At 41.3% G+C, this 18,023-nt stretch overlaps 1 protein-coding gene across 2 annotated transcripts in view; it reads left to right on the plus strand.

Annotated features, from left to right (window-relative positions):
- The first annotated feature begins 978 nt into the window (after nucleotides 1-978).
- Nucleotides 979-18,023, plus strand: part of PROSER2 (proline and serine rich 2) — a 65,550-nt gene continuing 48,505 nt past the window's right edge. Inside the window, exon 1 of one of the 2 annotated variants that reach the window (XM_010590734.2) lies at nucleotides 979-1,088. The gene's annotated coding sequence lies outside the window, so the exon portion shown is untranslated. Of the gene's footprint in view, nucleotides 1,089-1,693; nucleotides 1,820-18,023 lie in introns of those variants that run through there. The other variant, XM_023548920.2, reaches the window with a different exon arrangement.

Consider the following 18,023-nt stretch of genomic DNA (forward strand, 5'->3'; position numbering starts at 1 on the left):
GAAAAAAATTTCCTCCTTTTAATCAGGTATCACTTCCTGGTGATGGCAGAGAAATGATCTAAGGACTAAGGAATTAGGGCTAGGCCCGAGTGCTGCCAGTGATTGTCTTTGTGTGCAACAAACCACATATCCTTCCTCAGTTTTCTGTAAAATGGGTACAAAGACAAACATCATTTTTGGAATATAATGTCTGCAGTTTGAGTGTATAACGAACCCTACAATCAATGACACTCCAACTCTTGCTTTCTTCTTCCCTACAAAATTGCTCCACACTATGGAAACATTGGTAACCTTAACTCTCACCAACTTACGAAACTCTTTCCGGAAGCAGCTATAAAGCTTAGTAGATATTTCCACAGTGACAGAGTGAAGAAGAAAATAGCACTGAGCAATGAGGTCAAAGCTCCTGGATGAATTCCTAAAGCTCTCTGAACCTCAGTTTTCCTCCTCTGTAAAGTGGGGATGAGAAATCAAAAGATTGTTTTTAAGGATGAAATGAAATAAGAACTAAATGAAGGTATGTGGCTAAATATCTTGTCCGAGGGTAATAAGTGCTTAATAAATGGCAGTTATTATTATTATCATAAATATAAATAACCTTTCAAAACTGAAGGTAATTAATAAACAAAAACACGTCCCGTCTCACTCCGCAAATCCCTATTGCTTTTCTCCGAGTGAGTACTCGGAGACTGGAAGCCGGGAGAGGAGGGATTACTTTCACACAGATGGTCCCCAGTTCAAACCTCACACCGAGACCCAGGGCCTCGGCAGAGGCGGCCGCGGGGCAGCCATGGCGCTGGGGCCTGTCCCTTTAAATGCCTCGGGCGCGCGCAGTTTGCGTTTGGAAGCTGGGTCTCGGCCGGGTGAGCGCGCGGCCGAGCGAGCGCGTACGGGCGAGCGCGCGGCGGGGTGAGCGAGCGGGGGCGGTGCAGCGCGCATGAGCGAGCCCGCGGCTGGGTGGCCCGGGACCGTCCTCCAAGCGCGCGAGCGAGGGAAGAAGGGCTGACTGGCTGCCCCGACGGCGGCGCTAGGGCTCGAGTCTTGGTCCGCGTGGGAACTTGCGGCCCCGGGGACGGGGCTCCTGCTAGGTGAGTGCGGACCTTTGGTTCCGGCTGGGTTTAGAGCGACAGGAGGGCGTCTGGCAGCCGGTCCGTTTGCCTGGGACGTCCCCTGAAGGGGCCGTGTGTGGAGTCTGTTGAGGGAAGCACTGGGCTCCCACGGTTTCAGGTGAAGAGGGGTGAGGACCCCGATCTCGGCGTTTTCCACGCTTCTCTTGTCCCTCCTTGCATCGATCTCTTGTCTCGTGCGCTCTCCCTCTCCTTCACATCGCCTTTCCCCCCGTCCCCTGGAACTTAGGGAAGACTGGCACAGCCCTTGAGGGGACAGTCGTCGGGAAGTGCGAGGCGACCCGCCTGCATTTCATACCTGAGAAACTTGTGGCCTGCTTTGGAGTTTCAGGGGTTCGTGTAAGACCAGGTCTGGGGCGCTGGGGAGAAACGCGTTGTTTTCCGACGCTGGGTGTTCCTGTGGGCGCACAGTGGTTGGGGGCGCGTTTTAGCCTTGGGCGCGGCGGTGCCCGGCTCTCCTAACACCCTTCCCTGCCCCCACCGCCTTTTCCCGGGGCCCTGACGAGGGACTCGTGGCGCCCCGACTTCCCGCGGCGGCGCTGAGCCTTCCCGAGACCTGCCCCTCACGCTGCGGAGAGGAGGCTGTGAGTCTCGTTAGCAGGAGGTAGCCGGAGCCACCTGTTAAATTTAGGGTGCTGCGCACAGTCATCGGGGGTTTTCGTCCGCCGCCACCCCTTGTCCCGCCCCAACAGGTAACTGAATCGTGCGGGAATGTGTAGGATCTGCCAGGGAACCGGGCGGGAGGGATTAAAAAGTGAAGAAAACGTGGCTAATGTGATGCAATTTGACAAAAGACGATAAAATAAAAGCCAGTGTTTCTCCAAGACTCTGAAAGTTTCCCAGTATTGTTTTACGGAGTCTAAATTTAAGCAGCTAGCTTTTTTTTTTTTTTTTTAAACCGCAGGAACTAACTTCAGAAAACTTTTAACTCTTTGCCAGGACCTAGTTGGTGCACAGCAGAAAACTTAAAGTGGGTAAAGGAAAATGATTTGTGTGTCTCTTTCCCCTCTAAACAGAGCGGAACATTTAGGTCTCTTGCTGTAGGCTGTAGGAAGAAGGTTCCTTCGGACTCTCACTTTTAATGAAGGACAGTTTTAAAAAATATTTCTGAGAGGTATAGAAGCAACAAACCAGGTCAAGAAAAATGTTCGAATCCTTATGAGTTGGAATCGACTGGACAGCAACGGTTTTTTAATTTTTTTTTTTTTATGTACTTAGTGCCCCAGCATGCACTAAAAAGTTTGCCCTCTAAGTTCCATGTCTGAATGTTACAGATTGTTTTTCTAGGTGGAGGAGGTGTTTTCATTCATGCAGCCAATGTGGAAATACAAACAAATGCCCTATTTATTTGGGATTGGGTGGGCGGGATGGAAGTTGTCTAAAATCTTTCCTGCCAAACTTGATGTATGGAATCTTGTGTATTTTCTTGCTCAGACCAGTAGTAGCCATTTTTTAAGTGACTAGATATCTTCCTTGGGTCACAGCACTTTAAGTAAGCTTTTCTGTGGCAATTTTGGACTCAGACCATTTAAAAGTACAATATTTTCTCCATTACTAGAAATCAGAATCCCAGAATTCATGTGATAATTTAGGGGAAGCCTGAAAGAAGAGAGATACTTGTAAGAAAAATTGCTTATGTTTGATTCTACCATGGGTCCCTTTCTTGCAGTGGGGATTTGCCTTTTTGGTGCAGGCATGAGATGTTCACCCATTCACTCTGCGGTATTTGTAGACTGACCACCCACAGTGTGCTGAGGTAGTCATTGGGCATACAAACATATCTAGGTGACAGCCATATGGCCCAAACTGATTAAAAACAGATCAAGTAAGCCTTCATCAGGCCTGGAGATATACCTGGCCCTGGTTCCAAAGTTCTCAGACACCCAAGGAACCTGTAGTTGGTACCTTGTGTTGATGCTAAAGATCATCTCAAGTAACTACAAGTGGAGTGGAGCCTTGAAACCTGAAGGGAGAGAGCGGAAAGGTTTGGATGGAGTAGAGCTAAGAACAGGAGCCTCTGGAACAAAACGTTCAAGTCCATCTTATCTATATTGTTGTGGGATAGCCGCCAATGGCATCAAGCTATTTGTTAGGTGTGGAGGGATCCTGGTATTCCAGAACTTGAGCTCTTTGCTTCGATGGTGAAGGGTCAGCATTTTGTTTCAGTTTCCATTGCTCTTGCTGTTGGTAGTGGTGGTGGCTTCATAGGTGTCTGTGTGCTCAGACAAGTATGGGCTTGGCAATCTACCTGTGATATGCTGCTGAATTCTCCTCTTGACTTTTTTAGTGGTTCTGCTGGGCATTATAGAAAAGGCCTTTGTTCACAGTGACTCTGCGCCAGTGGTGCCAATAGAGTTGATTCACCAATAACAGCCTCTATGGAGAACCACAGTGAAGCTGCACCCATTTGTCCCCCTTCTAGACTTGCGGTATTAGTCTTGAAACCCAAGAGTATTTTTTTGTTTTTCTTAAGTAGGTGCTTGTTTTATAATCTTTGCTCTTGGAATTGGTGGCAAGGAATGTGTAGAGCAGAGCATTCTGCCTTGTTGGAGAGGGGTATGATAACTTTTTACTTATTTATTGTGCTTTAGGTGAAAGTTTACAAATCAAGTCAGTCTCTCATACCTTGCTGTGTACTCCTAGCTGCTCTCCTCCTAATGAGACAGTATATTCCTCCTCTCTACCCTGTATTCCCCGTGTCCATTCTACCAGCTCCTGTCCCCCTCTTCCTTCTCATCTCTCCACTAGGCAGGAGTTGCCCACATAGTCTCAAGTGTCTGCTTGAGCCAAGAAGCTCACCAGTATCGTTGTCTATCTTATAGTCCAGTCCAATCCCTGTCTGTAGATTTGGCTTAAGGAATGGTTCTGATCTTGGGCTAACAAAGGGTCTGGGACCATGACCGTCAGGGTCTCTCCAATTTCAGTCTAACCGTTAAGCCTGGTCTTTTTATAAGACTTTGAGATCTGCATACCACTGTTCCCCTGTTCCATCAGGGATTCTCTGTTGTGTTCCCTGTCAGGGCAGTGATAGGTGGCAGCCGGGCACCATCTAGGTCTTCCGGTTTCAGGTTGATGGAGCCTCTGATTTATGTGACCCTTTCTGTCTCTTGGGCTCACCTTTACCATATGTCTTTGGTATTCTTCATTCTCCTTTGCTCCAGGTAGGTTGAGACCAGTTGATGCATCTTAGATGGCCGCTTGCTAGTGTTTAAGACCCCAGATGCCTCTCACCAAAGTGGGTTGCAGAACATTTTCTTAATACATTTTGTTAGGCCAGTTGACCTAGATATCCCCAGAAATTATGGTACCTAGACCCTCGTCCCTGCTATTCTGGCCTTTGAAGCATTTGGTGGTATTCAGGAAACTTCTTTGTTTTTGGTTTAGTCCAGTTGTACTGACTTCCCCTGTGTTGTGTGTTGCCCATCTCTTCACATAAAATAATTTTTGTCTACCACCTAGTTAGTAAATATCCCTCTCCCTCCCTCCCTACCCTAGTAACTGTCAAAGAATATTTTCTTCTGTGTTTAAACTTGGTATGATAAGTCTTTATGACTGTATCTGTTCACACTGGACATTCCGAAGACTCTAGTATGAAGACTTGATTCTCTCTTGTATTGGCTTTATATCACCAAAATCATACATGTGAGCAAGTAAAATTATTTTTATAGGGCTTAGTTCGTATATTATGTTTTTCTCAATCCTTTCTGTTGTTTTATCCTCTGTTCCTTCTCTTCCCAAGAAAAAAAAACCCGTTGCCATCAAGTGAATTCCGACTCATAGCGACCCTATAGGCCAGAGTAGAACTGCCCCATAGAGTTTCCAAGGAGCACCTGGTAGATTCAAACTACTGACTTTTTGTGTAACAGCCATAGCACTTAACCACTATGCCACCAGGGTTTCTGCTTCTTCTCTTAGTTGTCTGATTAACTTAATCTGTTGCGGCTGAATAAGTTCCGACTCACATTTTTCCTATTCTGCCATATCCTATCTGACTGATCCAAAGGCAAACATCAGTCGTCTTATACTTCTATTTTTGATGTGCACAGATTACATTTTATTTTTTTAAATTAACAGACTAATGGAGCCTGACGTAGGGAAAAAGAACAGTACTAAACTGGAAGCTAGAGAATTTGGATTCTGCCTCAGATTTCATTGCCAAATACCAGCGTGACTTCAGGGTTCACCACTTTAAATTTCTGGAACTTGGTTTCCTGGTCTGTAAAATTTAGGGTAGGACTAAATGACTTGACAGACCCATTTCAGACCTTGAAACTGGAGATTCTAAATTAATGATTCGCCACAGGTTTCCTTTATAAACCTAATTCTCTGAATGCAATTACTTTATTTTGTACAAATTACTTAAAGGGAATCTCTTGTGTAAAAAAAAAAAAGATATGCCTGTGCGCTTATATCTTATACACCACAGTATAAAAAGACGAATTTGGTCAATTGCTGCCTTCCACAGTGGTGCATTTGGCGTTTTCTATAAAGATTCAGAGGGTTTGAAGAGTTTCTTCAGCGAATATTTAAGTTTTTACCAATTAAGAATATAGAGGTGAATAGGGTATGCTCCCTGTCTCAAGAAACTTATAATCTAGTAACCCAAAAAACTAAACACTGCCATTGGGTCAATTCTGACTCATAGCAACCCTACAGGACAGAGTAGAACTGCCCCATAGTGTTTTCAAGGGACGGCTGATAGATTTGAACTGCCAAACTTTCGTTAGCAGCCTGAGCTCTTAACCACTGCACTATCAGGGCTCCATGATCTAGTAAAGGAGATAAAATAAATGTCAAGTATGAATTGATAACAAAGTCTTTTGGGACCAGAGGACAAAATATTCTATCAGAGGTGTCAGAACACCTACTGGAGAATGTAACATTTAAGCTGGACCAACATGGGGAAGATAATGGAAAATTAAACTGAAATAGTAGAATTGTGGCTTTGATTATCATGCTAAAGAGTTCAGGCTTTATTTTGGAGTATTGATCGGTAAGGTTTTTTAGTAAGGTTGTGATAGTAGATTTTGGCTTTTTGGCCTTGTATACTGAGGGGATAATTTGAAGTGAATGAAATACTCAGGGCTGATGAAGGAAGGCTAGAAATACAAAGATAACAGTAAAACCTGTGAAAGCCAGAACTTATATGAAGCAGAAGCCTGTCAGAGAAGGAAACCTCAAATGTTCCCCACTAAAATGGGCGATAGAAAAGTGGTAAGACTACATCCTGTCAAAGGCAGAAAACTTGGGAGACCTGGAAAAACAAGGTAGTCCCATCAAGTTCCAGCTCTCACAGGTTTCACTATATAAAGATAGGATGGTATGAGCAAGAGAATAGCACCCAAAAATATCAGATAGAATTACTCTCTTAGAAAAGATGTGAAAGTACTTTTCTAGAATGGAGATCTAAGGACCTAGCTCCAGCTCTGATTTGTCAAATCAACTTCAAGGCTTTGTAGCTCAGTTTCCTCATTTGCTAAAGATAAATTGTCCTCCACACAATCTAGATTTGCTCATTGTGCTCCTGCACAGATAGACAGCTTTATGAATCATGTATTTAAAATGTATGTGAGGTGAATATGTTGTGTATTAAACCTTTTTTTGTTGTAGACTGCCAATATGATTTTAGAGATATCTTCTAAGGGAAAACATTTTAGTTTTAACATATAGTAAAACCACACTTAAACCAAAATTTTATTTCAAGAACATTTTACTTTTTTTACAGTGTTACTTATGAATCCAATTCCAGAAATAGGTTGAACAATACAAAATTACTGATATTTACCTATTTTTGATCTATACAAATAACATCATATGGTTTAGTCTAAGAGTTGTGGGCCAGTTGTTAGATGCTTCCCTTTTCAACCGTTATAAGAATTTAGTCAGTGAACTTGAAAATTCACTTTAAAAATATGGTGTATTTAAGTACTGTATTTCTTAGTTAATTCTTATTTCATCAGGGTTGTTAGTTTTGTTTTTGTTTTTCAGTGTGGTAAGGTTTACAAGCCTGACTTCTTCAGCAGCCAGCAGCCTTTGTCGTTACTTAACTAAGTAATTATCAAACTCTAGTATTTTTTTCTTTGTTTTGTTTTAATTTTATTGTGGTAAAACATACATAACAAAACATATGCCATTTTAACCATTTTTAAGTGTACAATTCAGTGACATTAATTACATTCACCAAGTTGTGGAATCATCATTACCATCCGCTTGCAAACCAGGCATTCTTTCTTTCTTTCTTTTTATTATACTTTAGGTGAAAGTTACTTTCTCATGCAAAAATTTATACACATATTGTTTTGTAACATTAGCTGCAATCCCTATAATGTGACAGCACACACCCCCTTTCCACCTCAGGTTTCTTGTGTCCATTTAACCAGTTCCATCCCTTCCTGCCTTCTCATCTTACCTCCAGACAGGAGGCACCCCTTTGGCCTGTACCTGTTTGAACTAAGAAGCACACTCTTCACAAGTGTTATTTTGTTTTATAGTCCAGTCTAGTCTTTGTCTGAAGAGTGGACTTCAGGAATGGTTTTAGTTCTGGGTTAACAGAGAATCCAGGGGCCATAGCTTCAGGGGTTCCTCCAGTCTTAGTCAGACCACTAAGTCTGGTTTTTTTTTTTAAATTGTACTTAAGATGAAGATTCACAGAACAAACTAGCTTTTCATTAAAACAGTTAGTACAGGTATTGTTTTGGAACATTGGTTACCAGCCCCATGACATGTCAACACTCTCCCTTCTCAACTTCAGGTTCCCTGTTACCAGTTTTCCTATGGGCTTGTCTGATCTTTGGCTGAAGGGTGAACCTCAGCCGTGACTTTCATTACTGAGTTAAAAGGGTGTCTGGGGACCATACTCTTGGGGTTTCTTCAGCCTCAGGCCAGTAAGTCTGGTCTTTTTTTGTGAGTTAGAATTTTGTTCTGTGTTTTTCTCCAGCTCTGTCCAGGACCCTCTATTGTGATCCCTGTCAGAGGAGTCAGTGGTGGTAGCTGGGCACCATCTAGTTGTGCTGGACTCAGTCTGGTGGAGGCTGTGGTGGTTGTGGTCCATTAGCCCTTTGGACTACTCTTTCTCTGTGTCTTTGGTTTTCTTCATTCTCCCTTGCTCCCAATGGGGTGAGACCATTGGAGTATCTTAGATGGCCGCTCACAAGCTTTTAAGACCCAGATGCTACTCACCAATGTAGAATGTAGAACATTTTCTTTATAAACTATGTTATGCCAATTGAGCTAGATGTTCCCTGAGACCATGGACTCCACAGCCCTTAGCCCAGGAATTTGGTCCCTCAGGGAATTTGGATGTATCTATGGAGCTTCCATAACCTTGTCTTAGACAAGTTGTGCTGGCTTCCCTAGTATTGTGTACTGTCTTACCCTTCACCAAAGTTACCACGTATCTATTGCCTATTTCGTGTTTTTCCATCCCCACCCCTCCCCTTCCTGGTAACCATCAAAGATTGGTTTTTTTTTTCTGTTTAAACCTTTTCATGAGTTTTTATAGCAGTGGCTTTATATAATATTTGCCCTTTTGTGATTGACTTATTTCACTCATCATAGTGCCTTCCTGATTCATCCATGTTGTGAAATGCTTCACAGATTCGTCATTGTTCTTTATTGTTCGTAGTACTCCATTGTGTGTATGTACCATAGTTTATTCATTCATCTGTTGATGGGCATCTAGGTTGTTTCCATCTTTTTGCTATTGTGAACAGTGCTGCAGTGAACATGGGTGTGCGTATGTCTATTCATGTGACGGCTCTTATTTCTCTAGGATCTGTTCCTAGGAGTGGGATTGCTGGATCGTGTAGCGTTTCTGTTTCTAGCTTTCCAAGACTGCACCGTATCAACAAGCTCTAGTTTTGAGCTACTTAAAGGTGCTCTGTTTTCTCCCAGAGGGCTTCACAGGCAATACTTGAACTTCTAAAAATAGTAACTTCTTAACTGTTAGTTGGAGTCATCTAGTTTTTTTTTTTGAACAAACATTTGGTTGTCCACATTTCTGAGAAAGGTGCTGAAAAACTCTTGTCTCTTCCTTACCTGTTAAAATTGGGATATGAGTTTGTGATCAAAAGCCTGAGTTTGAAATGATTGATTTGAATGATTTGTTACTGATTTCCTAAACGAGGTAGAAAGAGCCAAGGGTAAGGAAGGGAGCTGTATATACACTCACAGGTAAAAAAAACAATTCCCATTCATCTTCCCTAAATAGGCCTAGCAAAGTAATTTTGGAAGATGAGGTTGAACATTTGATGCAGTGGATTAACTCAGCAGGAGGTCTTGTGTGAGCTTTGCTCTTTAGGTTTGGACTTAAATCTATTCAGCTTGAGATAAGGCAGACCTCTGCTCCTAACCTAATCAGGTATTATGAATTGTTGTTCTCATTAGGTGTTGCTGTGTTGATTTTAGACTTACAGTGGCCTCGTGTGACAGAGTGGAACTGCCCCATAGGGTTTTCTAGGCTGTAATCTTTATGGGGGAATCCTGGTGGTACAGTGGTTAAATGATAATGGCTGCTAACCAAAAAGGTCAGCAGTTCAAATTCACCAGCCACTCCTTGGAAACCCTATGGGGCAGTTCTACTCTGTCTTCTAGGGTCACTATGGGTCAGAATTCACTCAACGGCAACAAGTTTTGATTTTGGTTAATCTTTATGTGAGCAGATTGCCAGGCCTTTCTCTCATGAAGCCCCTAGGTGGGTTTGAACCTCCAACCTTCCAGTTAGTAGCTGAGCCCTTAACCATTGTGCCACCCGGGCTCCCTTGTTATGATAAATACCAATGCTAAATGAACATGTCATATTTATTTTTGTTGTGAGGACAAATGAAAAATTTAGCAAAGAACATTGAGCTTCTCAGAAAAAAAAGCATTGTAAAACAATATGGTATAATTATTATTTCCAGATAAGAAGCACTATATTTTATATCACCTAGAATACACTGGAAACCGTGGTGGCGTAGTGGTTAAGCGCTACAGCTGCAGCCCAAAGAGTCGCAGTTCGAATCCACCAGGCACTCCTCGGAAACTATGGGGCAGTTCTACTCTGTCCTATAGGGTTGCTATGAGTCTGAATCGACTCGACGGCCCTGGGGTTTTTTTTTTTGGTGTAGAATACGTTAGTGTAGCACATAGTCAGTGCTTTGGTCATATTTGCTGAGTAAACAAAAAGGAAAGCAACAAACAAAAGAACAGCTGAAACTGAAATTTTCTCTTATTAAGTTACCAAAGAATCCAGAAATGTAATAGGCATGTAGAATGTCAAATTTCTTAAATGTGACCTGAGAATAAAAATTAAAGTGTCTGTCTTTGTAAATATTTCATCAGATAGAGCTGTTTTCTTGGCTAGATTTTGCTTTTGTTGATGCTTTTCTGTTTGCTTTCCTGTGGGTCGTTACTTTTTGTTACTAGGAATTAATCTGCAGTCTAGTCAAGGGTTGTTTTGAGGTAGGTTTACCTTAGGAAGGAGCCCTGGTGGTGCAGTGGTTAAGTGCTCAGGTCAGTGGTTGAAACCCACCAGCTAGCTGCTCCATGGGAGAAAGACATGGCAGTATGCTCCCATAAAGATTGCAGCCTTGCAAACCCTATGGGGCCATGCTACTCTGTCCTGTAGGGTCGCTGTGAGTCAGCATCGACTCCTGGGCATCAGGTTTTACTTTAGGAGAGTCTAATTTTCATATACATTGGGTGATAGTTAACTGTTATAAGAAACATCTTGCGTCAGGGCCTGGTAACGCAGCCTACTTAGTTGAGGCCTCTACAGGTAAACCTGTTTGCTTAAGTGGAGACAAATCAATTACTTTTCAAGTGGCTTATGGCCCTAAGTAAATTATTGCTTCCTACTAATAGGTGAAACTATTCACAAAAGAGCCAATCTGAAGTCAACTTTGTTTTTCTACATTGCTCAGAAAGAGCTTTAAAAAAAAAAAAATCAAAGTGAAAGCATGGGAATTTTTCCAGAGAGGTAAAATTACTAGCCTTTTGATTTTTAAGTGTATTTAATACCCTTGAGTGCCAATAGGAGTTTAAGGCCCTAAATTTATACAGAAGACATTACAGATGGAAAAACCCGACCCAGAGAAAAAGCAAAATCATATTTAAAAGATGCTGAAGCATGACCACATCAACATTTTGAAACTCCTGAGCAAAATTAACTCTCTACCACTTGCATTCCTAACAACAACCAGTTTTGACCTGAGGGGTATTTTTCTTTGATCTTCAGTGCCTGAATACAGCCCTAGTTTGCCGAGTGAATATTTTTGAAAGCATTCTTTTCTTTCCAAGATTTTTGTTTTCTTGAAATTGAAGAAGAGCCCAAGCTAAAGAGTAGTTTCTACATATTTATTTTACTTGGCCTGTTTATTTATATGGAGGCCCATTTTTGAAGTTAATTTTGTTAATGGATTACACCTGTAAATACACACACATGCATTCATGTTACCTGTTAACATTGGAAAGTGTTACTGGTTTAATGTGTTTATTGTATTTATTGATGCCAAGTTCTTAATATATATTATTTGAGAAGCTAAGTTAAACATCTCCCCTCTGGCTGCTTAAACCCTGGTGGCGTAGTGGTTAAGTGCTATGGCTGGTAACCAAAAGGTCGGCAGTTCGAATCCACCAGACGCTCCTTGGAAACTCTATTGGGCAGTTCTACTCTGTTCCTATAGGGTTGCTATGAATCAGAATCAACTCGAAGGCAACAGGCTTTTTTTTTTTTTTTTTTTTTTTAATGGCTGTGCTTTAAAGTCACTCCCCTCATTCACCTCCCCCCCCCCCGTTTACCCTTGACTGAATTCCATAAATTGAAGGAGATTGTTTTTCCTAAGAAGAGTTTGGTTTATAAATGTGATAGAGGGGCAAAGGATGGTTACCACAACAATGTTAACATGTTTGAAACTATTCTTGTTTAAGCTTTTCTTTTAGATCAAATGTCTGTTTTAAGGATGCTGTAATTTTTTTTTACTTTTGTAAGATGATTTTAGAATATAAATTTTGGTTAAGTAATAAATATTTATTAAGCACATATTTTGTGGCAAGTAGTATCCCGAATACTGTGGCTATATTTTAAAACATGAGCTCTGACTACTAGGAGCTTATAGTCTAATTGAGGGAAAAAGACCTAAGTGCGAAGTGAAACCTAATGATAAATTGTATCTGAGTGCAAAGGTGGTAATGTACAGTGAACAAGTGGTGGAATATAAACATTAAGTACAGAAGGAGCTGGGCGGAGAAATCAGTGATGAATAAAATCATGAAGCTATGTTTGAAAAAGACTGGTATAGTTTTTGAGCTAGACTTCGAAGACTGGGAGAAGAATGAAAGGGGAAGCTATTGAAAAGTGGCTCACAATTGAAAAGAATATTAAATTCAAGCCTCAAGTTGCAATATGGAAGGATTCTACAGGGAAAATATTGAACAACGCAGGAAGCATCAAAAGAAGATGGAAGAAATACAGAGAGTCACTGTACCAAAAAGAATTGGTTGACGTTCAGCCATTTTTGGAGGTAGCATATGATCAAGAACTGATAGTACTGAAGGAAGAAATCCAAACTTCACTGAAGGCATTGGCAAAAAACAAGGCTCCAGGAATTGACGGAATACCAATTGAAATATTTCAACAAACGGATGCAGCGCTGGAAGTGCTCAGTCATCTATGTCAAGAAATGTGGAAGACAGTCCCCTGGCCAACTGACTAGAAGTGATCCATATTTGTGCCCATTCCAAAGAAAGGTGATCCAACAGAATGCAGAAATTATCAGACAATATCATTAATATCACACACAAGTAAAATTTTGCTGAAGATCATTCAAAAGTGGTTGCAACAGTATGTTAACAAGGAACTGCCAGAAGTTCAAGCCAGATTCAGAAGAGGACACAGAACCAGGTACATCATTGCTGATGTCAGAAAGCAAAGAATACCAGAAAGATGTTTACCTATGTTTTATTGACTACGAAAAGGCATTCGACTGTGTGGATCATAACATATTACGGATAACATTGCAGAGAATGGAATTCCAGAACACTAAATTGTGCTTATGAGAAACCTGTATATAGACCAAAAGGCAGTTGTTCGGACAGAACATGGGGATACTGTATGGTTTAAAGTCAGGAAAGGTGTGTGTCAGAGTTGTATCCTTTCACCATACTTATTCAATTTGTAAGCTGAGCAGATCCTCCAAGAAGCTGGACTATATGAAGAAGAACGGGGCATCAGGATTAAAGGAAGACTTATTAACAACCTGTGATATGCAGATAACACAACCTTACTTGCTGAAGTTGAAGAGGACTTGAAGCACTTACTGATGAAAATCAAAGACTACAGCCTTCAGTATGGATTGCACCTCAACGTAAAGAAAACAAAAATCCTCACAACTGGGGCAATAAGCAACATCATGATAAATGGAGAAAACATTGATTTGTCAAGGATTTCATTTTACTTGGATCCATAATCAACGGCCATGGAAGCCAGCAGCCAAGAAATCAGACAGGCCTTCCGGCCAACATGGCACCATAGACAGAAGTTCCACGCCATCCCTTCACAGCAAAGACCCAAAAGAACTAAGTTAAACAGAGACAAACATTCATGGAACCTGAAGTGTCAAATGAAGAGATAAAGAACTAAGCCAAACACGGAGTGGAATAAGAAACTGACAGAGGACAGAGAGCGAGTAGAGATACGTGCGGAGGCTCCTTATAAGCTAACGCAGCACAGACTGGCCATTTTGGACTCCTGTCAGAGATTGGCTGACAGGGAGCATGGGAAAACAGCTTCACAGAACTCCTAGCAGGAGACAGGAGCACCCAGTAACCAGCGGTACACGCTTTCCCACCCCCATCCTCTCCCCGCTGCTCTACCTCTGAGCTTCCTGGCTTGCTGCAGTGGCTCAGCCAGCTGGGAAGTGCAGCGTCCATGCCGCTTGGATTTGCCCTACCCACATCGCAGATCAGCGGATGGGGAGTACAGGAAAGCAGCTTCACAAAGCTCCCAGCAGGAGACAGAGCACCTGGTAACGAGTGACATATGCTTTCTTAACCCCTACCCTTCTTCCTCTCCCCCTTCAGCCTCCTCTGCATCCTGCCAGCCACACTCTTCTGGCCAGGGGGCAACTATTTCCGCCCCGGGCCTCGTGGATTCACCTCACCCACACGGGCCAGATTCCTGACCTGATGTTCCTTCTTTCCATCTCTTTTGGTTTCTTCTGTGCCTCCCACCACCTCCTCCTCCTTTCTCTCAAACACCTGGCTCCATGTGCCATCTTTGCTTTTTCCTGAAAAGCTGTGAAGCCCCACTTGACTGGGGACCACTCCTTTAGCCTGCAACATCACCTTGGTAGGATCCCTAGGGCTTTTTTCTTTTGCTTGTTTTGTTTTGCTTTGTTCTATTTTGTTTTGTTTATTTGTTTTCTTTCTCTTTTTGCACTTCGGAGCCCCTTCTAGACAGGCTGCACTGCAAGGCCTAGGAGCCACTACCCCAATCTGTGCAGCCACGTTGTGGGATCCCTAGGAGTGTTTCTTTTTTTTCTTTCTTCTCTCTTTTTCCCTTTCTGTCTTTCTTCATTTCTCAGTTCTTATCTGTCTATACTTACTTTCTTCCCCTGTCTCCTGAGTACTTGGTGCTGTGTAACATCTATAGCCCCTCTAGGCAGGCTATACTGCACAGCCTGGGAGACTTCCCCGATCTTCATGACCACACAGGTGGGACCCCTGGGGGCTTTTCTTTTTTCCAAATTTTTATCTAGTTATTTTTTATTTCTTTTTTCCTTTCTCCATTTCTTGGTTTCTCATCTCTCCACTCCAATGGCAAACTCCCTTTGCACTTTTTTTTCCCCTTTGTTTGTTTTTGGCTCCTGTTTATCTCTCCTCTTTCTCATGCCCATATTACCTCCATACATCACAACCTCTCCACTCTTTGCTGCCTACATGCACCGTGAGCTGAACATCACACCTCCAAGCAGCACAGGCATGGCCTACAAGAACCTGCCCAACACTGATTCCAGGCCCACCCTGTCGGCCCTAGTACGTGCCACAAACAACTCATCCCAACCCCTCCCTTTCCGTTGGACCTGCCCTGCTGTACTATAGCTGAGTGACTGGCCCTAACCATTGGAAAAGGAGGTGAAAAGTATCGTGACTACAGACGAGCAAACAACAAAGAATACACAGCCTGCCTGCTCAGACATAACCAAATAAGACAAAAAACTAGGACGAAACAAACAAATCTACAATCAAGAAACAAAAATAACTACTGAATGTCCCGAAGACAGCAGACAATATCAAAACATAGAAAAAACAGGACAGGATGGTTCCAGCAGGCGTCCAGAATAAAACATCAGATGACGTTCCAGTAGAAGAAAAGGCAGTAGAACTACCTGACAGGGAATTCAAATCTCTAATATTCAGAGCTATACAGGAGTTGAAGCAAAAAGCAGACAAAAATGAGGAAAAAATAGACAAATTTATGGAAAAGGCAGGCAAATTCATGGAAAATGCACAGAAAAAATGGAACAATTCAGGAAAATAATATAGCAACAAAATGCCAAAATAAATTCACAACTAGAAATCATACAAAAACAACAGTTAGAAATCCAAAAGATAAACAAGATGGACAGTATCATAGAAGGGCTGAGGAGCAGGTTAGAAATGATGGAAGACGGGATCAGTGAAATTGAAGACAAACACTTGGATACAGCTCTGTTTGAGGAGAAATCAGAAAAAAGAACGAAGAAAAATGAGGAAACACTGAGAATTATGTGGGAGACAATCAAAAGCAAAAATTTGCCAGTGATCAGAGTTCCAGAACAGGGGAAGAAAATGGAAAACACAGAGAGGATCACTGAAGAATTGCTGACAGAAAACTTCCCTAATATCATGAATGATGAAAGGCTGACGATCCAAGAAGCTCAACCAACCCCGTATAGGATAGACCCCAAAAGAAGAACACCAAGGCATATTATAGTCACCCTCACTAAAACCAAAGCAAAGAAAAAATCCTGAAAGCAGCTCGAGAAAAACAAAAGGTCACGTACAGAGGAGAAACAATAAGACTAAGCTCTGATTATTCAGCAGAAAGCATGCCGGCAAGGAGGCAATGGGATGACATATATAAAACCTTGAAAGAAAAAAATTGCCAACCATGAGTAATATATCCTGCAAAACTTTCTTTCAAATATGATGGTGAATTTAGGACATTTCCAGATAAACAGAAATTAAGGGAGTATGTAAAAACCAAACCAAACCTAAAAGAATTATTAAAGGGAGTCCTTCTGTCTGAGAACAAACAACATCAGACCACTGCCTGAATCCAGGATGCAAGCTTGTACCAGCCAGATACCAATGTAGGAAAAGAACTCTCAAAGACTATTCAAAACCAAAAGAATCACAACAGGGAACCAGAGAGGTTAATCTGTAAATGACAACAACGTCAGAACAATAAAAGAGGTAATAAATGGTATAGTTATAGAACTTTCTAACAGAGAGGAAGGCAAGGCAATACCAAGTAATAACAGACTGGCTCAAACCTAGGAAGATAAGGGTAAATTTCAAGGTAACCACAAAGAAAGTTAGCAAACCTACTTATCAAAATAAAGAAGAAAAACATAGTCTCAATAAAAACAAAATCTACAAAAACAAAAGAAATCCACACAAAAAGAACTCAGCCAAAAGTATAAGAAATACTAAAGAGAGTTCTTTGGTTAGAGAGTCAATAATATCAGGTATCAACCGAAGACTAAAACACTGGGCAGAGCAACCAAAAGTCAACCCAGACAGGGAAATAAAAAAAAACAAAGCAATATTATATATATATATAATATATATAAAATATATATATATATAAAAAACCCAAAACAGGGTAACAGCGATGTTATTATATAAAAGAAGGCCAACATTAAAATAATGAAGAGGAACTAAGAAATGTAATCATACACCTTCCATATGGAGAGGAAGATATGGCGATGCAAGGAAATAAAAGTTAGTTTTAAATTTAGAAAAATAGGGGTAAATAATAAGGTAACCACAAAGGAGACAAACTATCCTACTCATCAAAATAAAATACAAGGGAAGAATACAGACTCAGCAGAAACAAAATCAACAACAACAAATATGAGGAAAGGACAATATATAAAGAAAATTTACTCAGCACATAAAATTAAGTGGGAAAAAGAAATTGTCAACAACACACAAAAAAAGACATCAAAATGATAGCACTAAATTCGTACCTATCCATAATTACCCTGAATGTAAATAGACTAAATGCACCAATAAAGAGACACAGTGTGGCAGAATGGATTAAAAAACAAGATCTGTCTAGTTGCTGCCTACAAGAGACACACCTTAGACTTAGAGACACAAACAAACTAAAAGTCAAAGGATGGAAAAAAATATATCAAGCAAACAACAATCAAAAAAGAGCAGGCGTGGCAATATTAATTTCTGACAAAATAGACTTTAAGGTTAAATCCATCAGAAAGGATAAGGACACTATATAATGACTAAAGGGACAATACACCAAGAAGATATAACCATATTAAATATTTATGCACCCAATGACAGGGCTGCAAGATACATAAAACAAACTCTATCAGCATTGAAAAGTGAGATAGACAGCTCCACAATAATAGTAGGAGGCTTTAACACACCACTTTCGGTGAAGGACAGGACATCCAGAAAGAAGCTCAATAAAGACACGGAAGATCTAAATGCCACAATCAACCAACCTGACCTCGTAGACATATACAAAACACTCCACCCAATAGCAACCAAGTATACTATCTTTTCTAGTGCACATGGAACATTCTCTAAAACAGACCACATATTAGGTCATAAGGCAAGCCTTAGCAGAATCCTAAACATTAAAATATTGCAAAGCATCTTCTCTGACCATAAGGCCATAAAAGTGGA

This window comes from Loxodonta africana, chromosome 4, assembly GCF_030014295.1.
Source record: "Loxodonta africana isolate mLoxAfr1 chromosome 4, mLoxAfr1.hap2, whole genome shotgun sequence".
Taxonomy (NCBI): Eukaryota; Metazoa; Chordata; class Mammalia; order Proboscidea; family Elephantidae; genus Loxodonta; species Loxodonta africana.